General features: G+C 45.4%; 1 protein-coding gene across 2 annotated transcripts in view; it reads left to right on the top strand.

Moving 5' to 3' along the window:
- mcoln2 (mucolipin 2) overlaps window positions 1-16,200 on the top strand; it is a 73,993-nt gene that overhangs the window by 38,630 nt on the left and 19,163 nt on the right. The window lies entirely within an intron of this gene.

Genomic DNA, 16,200 nt, shown 5'->3' on the forward strand with positions numbered 1-16,200 from the left:
AGTAGTAGGAACACCTTCCCAATATTGATTTGCACCCCCTTTTGTGCTCAGAAGAGCCTCAATTCATCAGGGCATCCTCTCTACAAGGTGTCGAAAGTGTCCACAGTGATGCTTGCCCATGTTGACTCCAATGCTTCCCACAGTTGTCAAGTTGGCTGGATGTCCTTTGGGTGGTGGACTATTCTTGATACACACGGGAAACTGTTGAGCATGAAAACCCCATCAGCGTTGCAGTTCTTGACACACTCAAACCGGTGTGCCCGGCACCTACTACCATACCCCGCTCAAAGGCACTTACATCTTTGTCTTGCCCATTCACCCTCTAATTGGCACACATCTACAATCCATGTCTCAATTGTCTCAAGGCTTAAAAGTCCTTCTTTAACCGGTCTCCTCCGCTTCATCTACACTGTTTGAAGTGGATTTAACAAGTGACATCAATAAGGGATCATAACTTTCACCTAGTCAGTCTGTCATGGAAAAAGCAGGTGTTCCTAATGTTTTGTACACTCAGTGTATAGCTAGCTAGCGTGCTGAAATTATAACATAGATAACAAATATATAGCTAGTTTCACTGGAATTATCAAAATTATCAAATGTTTTGATAGGTAGGCTGGTAGTCTTTTTCTGAAATTATTTTCACCTGATTTACAGTATGCCTTATGTCTTAACTGAAGTGGTACTCAAAACTTTCATTAGCTAGCTAAGGTTAGCATGCTAGCTAGTTACACTGACAGCTGTCAGTCAGTACCTTATTTGCTGATATTTCCCTGCTACACGTGAAAATCACCACAACGTTCCCACCTCCAATTGCCAAATATGTATTAGCAGCCTGCATCAGTCTTTGAGGTGTAACCTAAGTGCTCTAGGACGGGAATTACTCAAAATAGGTGCGGCAACTTCCTCTGAGTTGGGCCTTTAACCATTTAGCCGGTTAGTCAAAGAAAATCAATAATAACCTGGTTGGGATTGGGAAGACTAAATTCTACAAATTTTTCAGTGTTAGTGTTCCATCCATATGCAACAACTTCAATCACCATTGACTCTCCACATAACTGCTCTTACGTGAAAATCATGTGTAATTTCCCTTCGAAACAGTTTCTATCAATCTCTGTCATCTAGGGCAGAGCGCAGCCGAGTGGAGTTTCCTCCTCACTGAAGTTTAGCTTAGCCCTTTGTGGCCTGAGAAATGAAATTAGTGGTGGGAGAAATGTGGACACACCCAGCGATGTGCTGATTACAGAGGAACCAAGGGTTATATGCTGGGAAGAGACTTCACCCTTTGGCTGCTCTGTGCACTGATATAAACAACAGCATTGAGTTTCAGTCCCAAATGGCACCCTTTTCCATATATAGTGCACTACTTTTGACCAGGGCCCCACTATGTAGGGAATAGGTCAAACTAACCAGTGCCCTACTGGCTATGTGTTAGCCTGGTCAAAGATCTGTGTGTGCAGTCTTGCCAAACACTGGCGTGACAATGACCATAGGAATTTTCTAAACACAGATCAGGGACCAGGCTAGATATGTGTGCCACTATATGATTAACTGATGATGTCTGGAAAGCAACAGCTCATGCTGGACAACAAATTATGACCATTTCAAGGTCTCTATGTCTTCTGTTTATTTGAAGTAAAGCATGTGTTTGAATCTGTGGACAGTATGTGCGTGTGAAGGAGTGGCCTTCTCGAAAGAAATTCATTTAAAAGTGTATTTATTCAAAGTATTTATAGAGCAAGTTGAGTTCGTATTTCCTTATTTTATTTAATAATTTACCAAACATTCCAGTTTCTAGATACTGTATTTCCCATCCTTTTAAACTAATTGCAGTCGTGTTCATTATTAAGTGTTACTTGATTCCTATTGGTCCAGTTGATGGAAGTGGTTAATTGACACAGGTGTTTCAGCTCAGTAATTGGGTCACCTGTCATGTTAAAAATAGGTGTGTCTTGCTCATTGGATTCCATAAAAATGTGATGCCTAGTGTTGGGGTGAGTAACTACTGGAAGTGTTGTTGAATCCAATGGGTTGCTTTAACATTAGCTAGCATGCTGATGAAAATGGCAGTTTAATTAAAGACTAGCATGATTTCAATCTTCTCTATGTATTATTTTCATAATGGAATAATTAGGTGTACAGTGCCCTCTCCCATCCCTGGATTGAGCTATGTTTTCTGAGCCATATCGCTCGCTGGCTAAATGGCATCCTGATCATGGCAGCCTGCCGTTAAGACTTTACAGGGAAGTTAAAATTACAGTGACCGTAAGGTCTAAATCTTTAGGCTACTGCCATGTTAAATAGGTGTGCCAGATTGTTTGTGTTGAATGTCTTAACTAGGGTGAGACGCATCTGTTTTTAGCTGTCAGTTTTATTTTAACTTACTGCAGTTCAATAAATGTGATACACTTAAAGGACAGATTAAAAAAAAGGTAACGGCCAGCCCTCCCACATTAGCTATGTTTCCGACAAGTTGTCCAGTGATTTTATTTATTTTTTGTTGATATTTAGAAGTTCATATAGATGCGACAATTGCCTGCTAGGGTGTGTTTTCATTTAACTCGTGTTTGTAAAAGCAGCTGGGTGTAATGATGTCACCCACCCCCCCCCCCCCCCCCAAAAAAAATAGTACAGTATAATTGACTAATATTTGAATAAATATGTGCAAACATACTGCCATGGTGGAACTTGCACTCATGTAGTTGTGAAATTGCCAGCCAACAAAAACTAAGGCGCAGCAATTCAGGAATTCTTGAAGGAAACCTTAATGTGACACTCCAGCAGCATATCTGTGACTCTTGCAATGGAACAGCTAGTTTTGGTCAACAAATGGCCATTTCAAGGTCTCTGTTTTGATTCATTTGCAGTATAGCATGTTTGACTCTTTGGGAGGCTTGTATCTGCCACTGTCAGCACTTGATTCACTGTTGATGCTTGGAAACCAACAGTTAGTGCTGGTTAACAGATGGCCAGTTCAAGGCCTGTCTGTGTTGCATATAAACGGGTTAGCTGAGAACATCATGGTTAATTTGCGTTAATGATTCTAGATGGTCAGATAGCTAGCAACAATGACAAGAAGCTTCCATGTGGGGAATCATAGGTGGCTCATTTTTAGTTCATGTCTTCTTATTGAGACTATGTAGGGCCTCGCGATACTCGTTAGTATTGTGGCAAGGAAACAAACTGCCTTAATGTTAGAAACTAACAATGCTGTCATCCAGCGTCACATTTATTTTCCAAGCTATAGCGCACAATATTTTACATGCAGCAGGTTAAGGATGAGAGTTTGGTCTGATTCGGCCTTAAATACCGTGTCTTGTTTTGACTCTTGTCACGTCTATGCTAAAATGACAAAGCTAAACAACAACTGTTTATTTTTTCATATTTTTTTATTTAACCTTTATTTAACCAGGTAGGCTAGTTGAGAACAAGTTCTCATTTGCAACTGCGACCTGGCCAAGATAAAGCATAGCAGTGTGAACCGACAACAACACAGAGTTACACATGGAGTAAACAATAAACAAGTCAATAACAGTAGAAAAAACTATTTAATTTGATTGCTTTTCTGATTTTCGTGACAAGGTTGCCTGTTGCTAGCAAGGCCTAATGCTATGCTAGGCTATCAATAAACTTACACAAATGCTTGTCTAGCTTTGGCTGTAAAGCATATTTTGAAAATCTGAGATGACAGGGTGATTGACAAAAGGCTAAGCTGTGTCTCAATATATTTAATTTGAGATTTTCATGAATAGGAATATTTTCTAGGGATATTTATGTCCGTTGCGTTATGCTAATTAGTTTCAGGCGATGATTACGCTCCCGCATGCGGGTTTGGGATTCACAAGAAGTTTTAAAGTTGGTGAGGGAGAAGTCTCCAACTTCAGAGATTTTTGTAATTCGTTCCAGTCGCAGGCAGCAGAGAACTGGAAGGAAAGGCGGCCAAATGAGGTTTTGGCTTTAGGGATGATCAGTGAGATACACCTGCTGGAGCGCGTTGCCATCGTGACCAGTGAACTGAGATATGGCAGCGCTTTACCTAGCATAGACTTGTAGATGACCTGGAGCCAGTGGGTCTGGCGGCGAATATGTAGCGAGGGCCAGCCGACTAGAGCATACAGGTCGCAGTGGTGGGTGGTTTTAAGGTGCTTTAGTAACAAAACGGATGCTGAGTAGAGTTTTGGAAGCTATTTTGTAGATGACATCGCCGAAGTCGGGGATCGGTAGGATAGTCAGTTTTACTAGGGCGGCAGCGTGAGTGAAGGAGGCTTTGTTGAGAAATAGAAAGCCGACTAGATTTGATTTTGGATTGGAGAAGTTTGATATGAGTTTGGAAGGAGAGTTTGCAGTCTAGCCAGACACCTAGGTACTTATAGATGTCCACATATTCTAGGTCGGAACCATCCAGGGTGGTGATGCTAGTCGGGCATGAGGGTGCAGGCAGCGAACGGTTGGAAAGCATGCATTTGGTTTTACTAGTGTTTATCTGATAGCATGCAACACCCCGAAATACCTGAAGGGGACGTAAACAAAAGAATTAGCGTAGCCAGCGCTACACAAAACGCAGAAATAAAATGTAAAACATTCATTACCTTTGACGAGCTTCTTTGTTGGCACTCCTATGTGTCCCATAAACATCACAATTGGGTCTTTTTTCCGATTAAATCCGTCCATGTATACCCAAAATGTCCATTTATACGCAACGTAATTTTTTTAAATAAAAAAAGTTGCCTATAAACTTTGACAAAACACTTAACTACTTTTGTAACCCAACTTTAGGTATTTGTAAACGTTAATAATCGATCAAATTGATCACGGGGCGATCTGTATTCAATAGCAGCTACTCTTGACATCATCGTCCATTGTCTTTCCCCCATAAGCCTCTTCCTGTGTACTGGATGAGAGGAAGGGTCTATTTCTCATTCCACCAAGGATTAAATCCCATGAAATTGACAGTACTGGCGACATCGTGTGGAAGCTGTAGGGTAGGAACTGTCAACTGATAGCCATAGACAATTCAGAGACTGGTGGATGAATACTTTTTAGGTTTTTCTTGGGATTTCGCTTGCTGTTCACGTTCTGTTATAGTCACAGACATGATTTAACCAGTTTTAGAAACTCCAGAGTGTTTTCTATCCACACATACTAATATATGCATATACTATATTCCTGGCATGAGTAGCAGGACGTTGAAATGTTGCGTGGTTTTAACAAAATGTTGAAAAAAATGCAGGGGAGCCTTAAGAGGTTTTAAGAGCAGTTGGAGGCCACGGAAGGAGTGTTGGATGGCATTGAAGCTTGTTTGGAGGCTAGATAGCACAGTGTCCAACGAAGGGCCAGAAGTATACAGAATGGTGTCGTCTGCGTAGAGGTGGATCAGGGAATCGCCCGCAGCAAGAGCAACATCATTGATATATAAGGAGAAAAGAGTCAGCCCGAGAATTAAACCCCTTAGAGACTGCCAGAGGACCGGAAAACATGCCCTCCGATTTGACACACTGAACTCTGTCTACAAAGTAGTTGGTGAACCAGGCAAGGCAGTCATTAGAAACACAGAGGCTACGGAGTCTGCCGATAAGAATATGGTGATTGACGGAGTCGAAAGCCTTGGCCAGGTCGATGAAGACGGCTGCACAGTACTGTCTTTTATCGATGGCGGTTATGATATCGTTTAGTACCTTGAGCGTGGCTGAGGTGCACGCGTGACCGATTCGAGATGGTCAGTGATCTGTTTGTTGACTTGGCTTTCGAAGACCTTAGATAGGCAGGGCAGGATGGATATAGGTCTGTAATGATGTATTTGATACAAGTGCTAATTATGTATGTTTTCAATGAAGGTTTTGAGGAAATATAGTTGACATGCCAACAATCCTTTGAAATTTGGAAGGATTACAAGCTCTTTGAGGTGACAGTTATGTTGGTTCTCTTATGCATTGACAGTTTATTCCCCCACCTGAATGACTGTGGATTTAGGTTTTTGTGATTTCTCTATTGTTCTGAGATTTACCAAGTGTTTTTTTCAATCCTGTTTGAAAACAAGATGCTTTTCAATCTTGTTTGCTCCCTTTTTAAACACTTGTTTATTCATGTGAACACTTTATTGTGCTGAAGTATTTTTAAACAACACTAGAACCGCGTGGCCTTTCAGCCTATAAATACCTGCTACACAATGTTGCAGAGCGTCCACTTTAGCATACATGTATGCATATCAACCCGCAAACATAGGCACCAACGCTTGATAAATGGTGCATAAACGATTCATTAAGAAATATTGTGGAAATGTATAATTTAGTCACATGCACCATTATCCATTTATATTGCACATTCATCCACTGATGACAGAATAGCATATTTTAATTGTATGATACTAGTTTATGCTTAGATTCCTATATACCTTATCAAACAACTCCGAGTAGGAGTGCTGATTTAGGATAACTTTAGGATAATCCTTGATCAGCATTCTGAAATGCTTGATACATATAGCCACTTGTGTAAATCCACTGAGCTGTGTGTCACATGAACTACAAGCATTATCAGTGAGATATGGACTGTGGGAACTTACGCAGTATCCTCATGTCATGCCAACTGTTATTAGTGGACTTATAAGTGTCACGACTTCGGCTGAGGTCGGCTCCTCTCCTTGTTCAGGCGGCGTTCTGCGGTTGACGTCACCGGCTTTCTAGTCATCACCGATCCATGTTTCCTTTTTCCTTTTGTTTTGTCTTGATTACGCACACCTGATTTCTATTCCCTTATTATGTTCCTTATTTAACCTCTCGTCTATCTTTCTGTTTTGTCCGTGATTGTTTTGTGTTACCGTGTGTGTTGGAGGGTTTTCTCATTGTGTGATGTTTCCCTGTTGGAGATATTCCGTTTTTTTGTATTAATATTTTGAGTAAAGACTTGTGTTTTTCCTCAAACCTGTGTCCTGCGCCTCGTTCAGACAACAAACCCAGCATATTGTTACAGAATCACAGACCATATTCATGGAGTCAGCAGGCGCAGCCAGTCCTCCTCTCCCGGTAGAGGAGGACCATGCTACAAAGTCTAGGGACAGCCATGCATCGCGTGCTGCAGACTATGGACAGATGGGAGAGAAGAGGATTTCCAATTAATCAAGCCACACCATCTCCTCCCGCACCTGAGCCTGCACCGATGCCCACCCATCCGTCATTAGGGTCCAGTGGGATTCGGCTCTCATTCCCCCCGTGTGCGTATGATGGAACAGCTGCCGGGTGCCAGGGGTTCTTACTCCAGCTTGAGCTCTACCTGGCAGCTGTTCAGCCGGCCCCTTCGGGACGCGAGAGAGTGAGCGCCCTCATCTCCTGCCTAACGGGTAAAGCCCTGGAGTGGGCCTACGCCATCTGGGGAAGGGAGGGCCCGGCCCTGGACAATTATGAGGACTTCTCCCGCCACTTCCGGGCAGTTTTTGACCATCCACAAGAAGGGAGAGCGGCGGGGGAGCATCTGTTCCATTTAAGGCAAGGGATGAGCAGGAGTTTGCGCTGGACTTTAGAACTCTGGCGGCAGGCGCTGGATGGAATGAGCGGGCCCTGATCGATCACTACAGGTGTAGTTTGCGAGAGGATGTTCGTATGGAGCTAGCCTGCAGGGACACCACTCCCAACCTGGACCAGCTAGTGGACTTATCTATCCGGCTGGATAACGTGTTGGCCTCCCGCGGACGTCCAGATCAGGGTCCGTCTGTTGACCCAACACCTATGGAGTTGGGAGGGGCTGTGATGAGGGGGGCCGGAGGGGGGACCATTCCATGTACTAGCAGTGGCCGCAGAGGGCACACTGCTGGTCGGTGCTGGGGAGGTCCTCCGGGAGGTCGAGGTAGCAGGCGGAACACTGGTGGTTTCATCCCAGGTGAGTAGGCACGCAACCCACCCAGAGCCCCCTGTTGCTCACATGAATTTCAAGGATTTTCCCCTCATTCCCAGCATAAGGCGCTAGTAGATTCAGGCGCAGCTGGGAACTTTATTGACAGGTCCATGGCACTTAGATTAGGGATTCCTATTGTTCCTGTTAATGTTCCCTTCCCTGTACATGCCCTAGATAGTCATCCTTTGGGGTCGGGTCTAATTTGGGAGGTCACAGCTACCATTGCTATAACAATCCAGGGGGGTCATAAGGAGAGAATGAATCTCTTTCTTATCGACTCTCCTGCGTTTCCCGTTGTATTGGGTCTTCCCTGGTTGGCCTCTCATGATCCTACTATTTCGTGGCAACAGAGGGCTCTCAAGGGATGGTCCCAGTCAGTGTTCAGGGAGGTGTGTAGGTGTTTCCTTAGGTGCCACTATGGTGGAAAGTCCAAACCAGGTTTCCACAATGCACATTCCTCCCGAATATGCCCATTTGGCACTCGCCTTCTGTAAAAAGAAGGCGACTCAATTACCACCCCATCGACCGGGGGATTGTGCCATATATCTCCTGGTCGGTGCTGCACTCCCCAGGAGTCACGTGTATCCTCTGTCACAGGAGTAGACGGCGGTTATGGAGACATTTGTCACCGAATCTCTGAGACAGGGATACATTCGGCATTCCATTTCACCTGTCTACTCAAGTTTCTTTTTTCTGAAGAAGAAGAAGAAGGAGGGAGGTTTATGCCCGTGTATAGACTATCGAGGTTTAAACCAGATTACCGTAAAATATAGTTACCCGCTGCCTCTCATCGCCAGTATGACAGAGTCCGGGGCGCACTTCTTCACAACATTGGATCTCAGGAGCGCTTACAAACCTGGTGCCTATCCGGGGAGGGGATGAGTGGAAGACTGCATTTAGCACCACTTCTGGGCACTATGAGTACCTCGTCATGCCGTATGGGTTAATGAATGCTCCATCAGTCTTCCAATCACTTGTTGATGAGATTTTCAGAGACCTGCACGGGCAGGGGGTAGTGGTGTATATAGATGACATTCTAATATACTCCGCAACCCGCGCAGAGCATTTGTCCCTTGTGAGCAGGGTGCTTGGTCGACTGTTGGAGCATGACCTATAAGTCAAGGCCTTCCTAGGTCACCGCTTTTCCGCGTCAATGGTGGAGATGGAGAATGACCGCATTTCAGCCGTGTGTAATTGGCCGACTCCAACCACGGTAAAGGAGTTGCAGAGGTTTTTAGGGTTTGCGAACTACTACCTGAGGTTTATCCGGGGTTTTGGGCAGGTAGCGGCTCCCATTACCTCCTTGCTGAAGGGGGGACCGGCGCGACTGCAGTGGTCAGCTGAGGCGGATAGGGCTTTTGGTCACCTAAAGGCTCTGTTTACTACGGCTTCCGTACTGGCGCATCTGGATCTCTCCTTAGCGTTCATAGTTGAGGTGGATGCGTCCGAGGCTGGAATAGGAGCTGTGCTATCTCAGCGCTCGGGTACGCCACTAAAACTCCGCCCCTGTGCTTTCTTTTCGAAGAAGCTCAGCCCGGTGGAGTGAAACTATGACGTGGGGGAAAGGGAGTTGTTGGCTGTTGTCGGAGCCCTGAAGGCATGGAGGCATTGGCTCGAGGGGGGCTAGACACCCTTTCCTCATTTGGACTGACCACCGAAATCTGGAGTACATTCGGGCAGCGAGGAGACTGAACCCTCGCCAGGCAAGGTGGGCCATGTTTTTTTTACCTGCTTTGTTTTCACCCTGTCCTACAAACCAGGTTCCCAGAACGTTAAGGCGGACACACTGTCCCGACTGTATGATACAGCGGAGCGGTCCACGGATCCCACTCCCATAATTCTAGCTTCTTGTCTGGTGGCACCGGTGGTATGGGAGGTGGACGCGGACATCGAGCAGGCGTCACGTGCAGAGCCTACCCCCCCACAGTGTCCAGTTGGGCGTTTGTACGTTCCGTTTGATGTTTGCGATCGTTTGATCTGTTGGGTCCATACTTCACCCTCCTCTGGTCATCCTGGCATCGGTCGGACAGTGCGCTGTCTTGCTGGGAAGTACTGGTGGCTAAGGACGTGAGGGTTAGCTAAGGACGTGAGGGTTTATGTCTCCTCCTGTTTGGTATGCGCACAGTGCAAGGCACCTAGACATCTGCCCAGAGGGAAATTACAACCCCTTCCCGTTCCGCAATGACCGTGGTCACACCTATCGGTGGATTTCGTGATGGATCTTCCTACGTCGTGGGGTAACACCACGATCCTGGTCGTTGTGGATCGGTTTTCTAAGTCCTGCCGTCTTCTTCCTTTGCCCGGTCTCCCTACGGCTCTACAGACTGCGGAGGCCCTGTTCACCCATGTATTCCGGCACTACGGGGTGCCTGAGGATATAGTTTCTGATCGGGGTCCCCAATTTACGTCAAGAGTCTGGAGGGCATTTATGGAACACCTGGGGTCTCGGTCAGTCTTACCTCAGGTTTCCACCCCGAGAGTAACGGGCAGGTGGAAAGAGTCAACCAGGATGTGGGTAGGTTTCTGCGGTCCTATTGCCAGGACCGGCCGGGAGAGTGGGCGGTGTTCATCCCCTGTGCGGAGATGGGGGGGTACTGTCGGCTCCTCTCCTGTTCGGGCGGCGTTCGGCGGTTGACGTCACCGGCTTTCTAGTCATCACCGATCCATGTTTCCTTTTTCCTTTTGTTTTGTCTTGATTATGCACACCTGATTTCTATTCCCTTATTATGCTCCTTATTTAACCTCTCGTCTACCTTTCTGTTATGTCCGTGATTGTTTTGTGTTACCGTGTGTGTTGGAGGGTTTTCTCATTATGTGATGTTTCCTTGTTGGAGAGATTCCGTTTTTTTGTATTAATATTTTGAGTAAAGACTTTTGTGTTTTTCCTCAAACCTGTGTCCTGCGCCTCGCTCAGACAACAAACCCAGCATATTGTTACAGAATCACAGACCATATTCATGGAGTCAGAGTCTGCTACAAAGTCTAGGGACAGCCATGGATCGCGTGCTGCAGACTATGGACAGATGGGAGAGAAGAGGATTTCCAATTAATCAAGCCACACCATCTCCTCCCGCACCTGAGCCTGCACCGATGCCCACCCATTCGTCATCAGGGTCCAGTGGGATTTGGCTCGCGTTCCCCCCAGCATATTGTTACAATAAGGTTAAGATCTATGTGTTATTTCTTACGTTGTTACCCCAGGAAATATTATGTTACATTACATAGTCGGGAGGAACTATTGGAGATAAGAGCATCGTCAACTCACCAACATTACGACCAGGAATACGACTTTCCCGAAGCGGCTCCTCTGTTTGGTCCACCACTCAGGGCAATGGATCAGATCCCAGCCGGCGACCCAAAACAACGGCGCCGCAGAAGGGGCAGACGGTGCGGTCTTCTGGTTAGGCTCCGTATACGGGCGCACCTCTCCCAAGTATACTACTCGCCAATGTCCAGTCTCTTGACAACAAGGTAGACGAAATCCGAGCAAGGGTTGCCTTCCAGAGAGACATCAGAGATTGTAACATTCTCTGTTAAAACGTAAACATGGCTCAATCGGGATACGTCATCAGAGTCGGTACAGGCACATGGCTTCTTCACGCATTGCGCCGACAGAAACAAACATCTCTCTGGTAAGAAGAAGGGCATGGGTGTTTGCCTTATTATTAATGAGGTGTGATCATACCATACAGGAACTCAAGTCCTTTTGTTCACCTGACATAGAATTCCTTACAATCAAATGCTGACTGCATTATCTACCAATTGAATTATCTTCGATCATAATCACAGTCGTGTATATCCCCCCCAAGCAGACACATCGATGGCCCTGAAAGAACTTCATTTGACTCCATGTAAACTGGAAACCACATATCCTGAGGCTACATTTATTGTAGGAGGGGATTTTAACAAGGCTAATCTGAAAACAATGCTCCCTAAATGTTATCGGCATATCGAATGTGCGACCCGGGCTGGCAAAACCCTGGATCATTGTTATTCTAACTTCCACGACGCATACAAAGCTATCTCCTGCCCTCCTTTCGAAAAATCTGACCACGACTCCATTTTGTTGCTCCCAGCCTATAGACGGAAACTAAAACAGGAAGCACCTGTGCTCAGGTCTGTTCAACGCTCGTCCAACCAATCGGATTTCATGCTTCAAGATTGCTTCGATCACGTGGACAGAGATATGTTCCGCATAGTGTCGGACAATAACATGAATACGCTGATTCGGAGACCGAGTTTATTAGCAAGTGCATCGGTTATGTTGTACCCACAGCGTCTATTAAAACATTCCCCCAGAAACCGTGGATTGATGGCAGCATTCGCGCAAAACTGAAAGCGCAAACCATTGCTTTTAATCAGGGCAAGATGACCGGAAACATGACCGAATACAAACAGTGTAGCTATTCCTTCCGCAAAGCAATCAAAAAAGCTAAGCGTCAGTATAGAGACAAAGTAGTCGCAATTTAACGGCTCAGACACGAGAGGTATGTGGCAGGGTCAACAGTCAATCACGAACAATAAAAGGAAAACCATCCCCGTCGCGGACCATGTTGTCTTGCTCCTAGACAAACTAAATAACTTTGCTCGCTTTGAGGACAATACAATGCCACTGACACGGCCCGCTACCAAAACCTGCGGGCACTCCTTCACTGCAGCCAATGTGAGTAAAAGGTTTAAATGTGTTAACCCTCGCAAGGCTGCTGGCCCAGACGGCATCCCAAGCCGCATCCTCAGAGCATGCGCAGACCAGCTGGCTGGTGTGTTTACGGACATATTCAATCAAACCTTATGTGTTGGCTGTTCCCACATGCTTCAAGAGGGCCACCATTGTTCCTGTTACCAAGAAAGCGAAGGTAACTGAGCTAATTGACTATGCCCCGTAGCACTCACTTCAGTCATCATGAAGTGCTTTGAGAGACTAGTCAAGGACCATATCACCTCCACCCTACCTGACACCTTAGACCCACTCCAATTTTCTTACCGCCCCAATAGGTCCACAGACGACGCAATCACACTGCACACTGCCCTAACCCATCTGGACAAGAGGAATACCTATGTAAGAATGCTGTTCATCGACTACAGCTCAGCATTTAACACCATAGTACCCTCCAAACTCATCATTAAGCCCACTCAACAGGGTCCTGGACTTCCTGACGGGCTGCCCCCAGGTGGTGAGGGTAGGTAACATCTCCACCCCGTTGATCCTCAACACTGGGGCCCCACAAGGGTGCGTTCTCAGCCCTCTCCTGTACTCCCTGTTCACCCATGACTGCGTGGCAATGCACGCCTCCAACTCAATCATCAAGTTTTCAGACGACACTACAGTGGTAGGTTTGATTACCAACAACGACGAGACGGACTACAGGGAGGAGGTGAGGGCCCTCGGAGTGTGGTGTCAGGAAAATAACCTCACACTCAACGTCAACAAAACAAAGGAGATGATCGTGGACTTCAGGAAACAGAGGGAGCAGCCCCCTATCCACATTGACGGGACAGTAGTTGTGAAGGTGGAACGTTTTAAGTTCCTCTGCGTACACATGACAGACAAACTGAAATGGTCCACGAAATGGTCCACAAGAAATTCAGCTTGTCACAAATCACTAAACTTTTACAGATGCACAATCGAGAGCATCCTGTCGGGATGTTTCACCGCCTGGTACGGCAACTGCTCCGCCTACAACCATAAGGTTCTCCAGAGGGTAGTGAGGTCTGCACAATGCATCACCAGGGCAGACTACCTGCCCTCCAGGACACCTACACCACCCGACGTCACAGGAAGGCCAAAAATATAATCAAGGACAACAACCACCCGGGCCACTGCCAGAAGGCGAGGTCAATACAGGTGCATCAAAGTGGGGACCGAGAGACTGAAAAACAGCTTCTATCTCAAGGCCATCAGACTGTTAAACAACCATTGCTAACATTGAGTGGCTGCTGCCAGCATACTGACTCATCTCTAGCCACTTTAATAATGAAACATTGGATGTAATAAATGTATCACTAGCCACTTTAAACAATGCCACTTTATATAATGTTTGCATGCCCTACATTACTCTTCTCATATGTATATACTGTACTCTATACCGTCTACTGCATCTTGCCAATGCCGTTCGGCCATCGCTCAATCATATATTTTTATGTACATATTCTTATTAAGTTCTTTACGTGTGTGTGTATAAGGTAGTTCTTGTGAAATTGTTAGGTCAGATTACTTGTTAGATATTATTGCATGGTCGGAACTAGAAGCACAAGCATTTCGCTACACTCGCATTAACATCTACTAACCATGTGTATGTGACAAATAAAATGTTATTTGAGCCCAATGACATTATTGACCCATTAATTGTTGTAGTCTTCATGCAGCTAAGGAACAACCTTCAGTTCACATCATGGTTGTGCTCATTAGGCACCAAATGGAACAACAGACTACATGAATTTGTCCAATATGGAACGTTTGTTTTTAATTTATATACAGTACCAGTCAAAAGTTTGGACACCTACTCATTCCAGGATTTTTCTTAATTTCTACTATTTTTTACATTGTAGAAAAATAGGGAAGACAAACTATGAAATAACACATGGAATCTATAGTAACCAAAAATGTGTTAAACAAATCAAAATATTTGAGATTCTTTAATGTAGCCAACCTTTGCCATGACAGTGTGCAATCTTGGCATTTTCTCAACCAGCTTCACTTGGGATACTTTTCCAGGCATGAATTAGTTCTCACACATGCTGAGCACTTGTTGGCTGCTTTTCCTTCACGCTGCGGTCCAACTCATCCCAATCAATCTTAATTGGGTTGAGGTCAGGTGGTCACGGAGGCCAGGTCATCTGATGCAGCTCTCCTTCTTGTGTTTGGTCATTGTCCTGTTGAAAACAAATGACAGTCCCACTAAGAGCAAACCAGATGGGATGGTGTATTGCTGCAGAATGCTGTGGTAGCCATGTTGGTTAAGTGTGCCTTGAATTCTAATTAAATCAGTCACCTACAAAGCACCATCACACCTCAATACTTCACAGTGGAACCACACAGAGACCTACTCTGCATCTCACAAAGACACCACGATTGGAATAAAAAAAAACAAATTTGAACTCATTACACCAAAGAACAGCTTTCCACCCATCTAATGTCAATTGCTTGTGTTTCTTGGCCCATGCACGTCTTCTTATTGCTGTACTTCAGTGGTGGTTTCTTTGCAGCAATTTGACAATGAAGTCCTGACTAATGCAGTCTCCTCTGAACAGTTGATGTTGAGATGTCCATTACTTGAACTCTGATGCATTTATTTGGGCTGCAATTTCTGAGGCCTGTCACTCTGGGTCTTCCTTTCCTGTGGCGGTCCTCATGAGAGCTAGTTTCTTCATCAGTGCTTGGTTTTTGTGACTGTACTTGAAAAACTTTCAAAATTCTTAATTTTCAGTATTGACTGACTTTCATCTCTTAAAGTAATGCTGGACTGTCATTTTCTCTTTGCTTATTGGAGCTGTTGACATACTATGCACTTCATCTTTTACCAAATAGCGCTATCTTCTGTATACCACCCTACCTTGTCAGAACACAACTGATTGGAGACCCATGGGGTGGGGCACAATTGGCCCAGCATGGTCAGGCAGCATGGTCAGGGGAGGGTTTGGCTGGCAGGGATGTTCCTGTCCCGTCACGCACTTGACTCTTGTGGCTGGCTGGGCGCAATGCACTCTGATACGGTCACCAGGTGTACAGTGTTTCTTTCGACACATTGGTGCAGCTGGCTTCCGGGTTAAGCGGGCATTGTGTCAAGAAGCAGTGTGGCTTGGCTGAGTTGTGTTTCGGAGGACGCACAGCTCCTCATACAGGAGTTGCAGCGATGGGACAAGACTGTAACTACAAATTGGGTATCTTATTTTATAAATTACTTCAGTGCCATTGACTGTTTTGCGGGTACTATTTAATTGAAGCTGCCAGTTTAGGACTTGTGGCGTCTTTCTCAAATTAAACAATTGTACTTGTCCTCTTGCTCAGTTGTGCACCGGGGCCTCCCACTCTTTCTATTATTTTCATAAAGAAAGATTGAGGGGACAACAATTAGACTATGGTCACTTATTAATATGCTATGGTATTCCGAATTAAGCACATTAGTTTGGAATCTATTAGGAAGTAGTCGATTCTAGAATAAGACATGTGGACATGAGAGTAGAATGACTGAGTAGTCTGTCTGTGGGATGTTGCATTCTCCAGAGGCCCTCTAGATTCCTGGATTTGATTAGATTAATCAGAACCTGGACAGAGGTGATATTTGATGGCGTACGTGTAGACAGTCTGTCAAATTGCCT

The sequence above is a fragment of the Oncorhynchus mykiss genome, chromosome 4 (genome assembly GCF_013265735.2).
Source record: "Oncorhynchus mykiss isolate Arlee chromosome 4, USDA_OmykA_1.1, whole genome shotgun sequence".
Classification (NCBI taxonomy): Eukaryota; Metazoa; Chordata; class Actinopteri; order Salmoniformes; family Salmonidae; genus Oncorhynchus; species Oncorhynchus mykiss.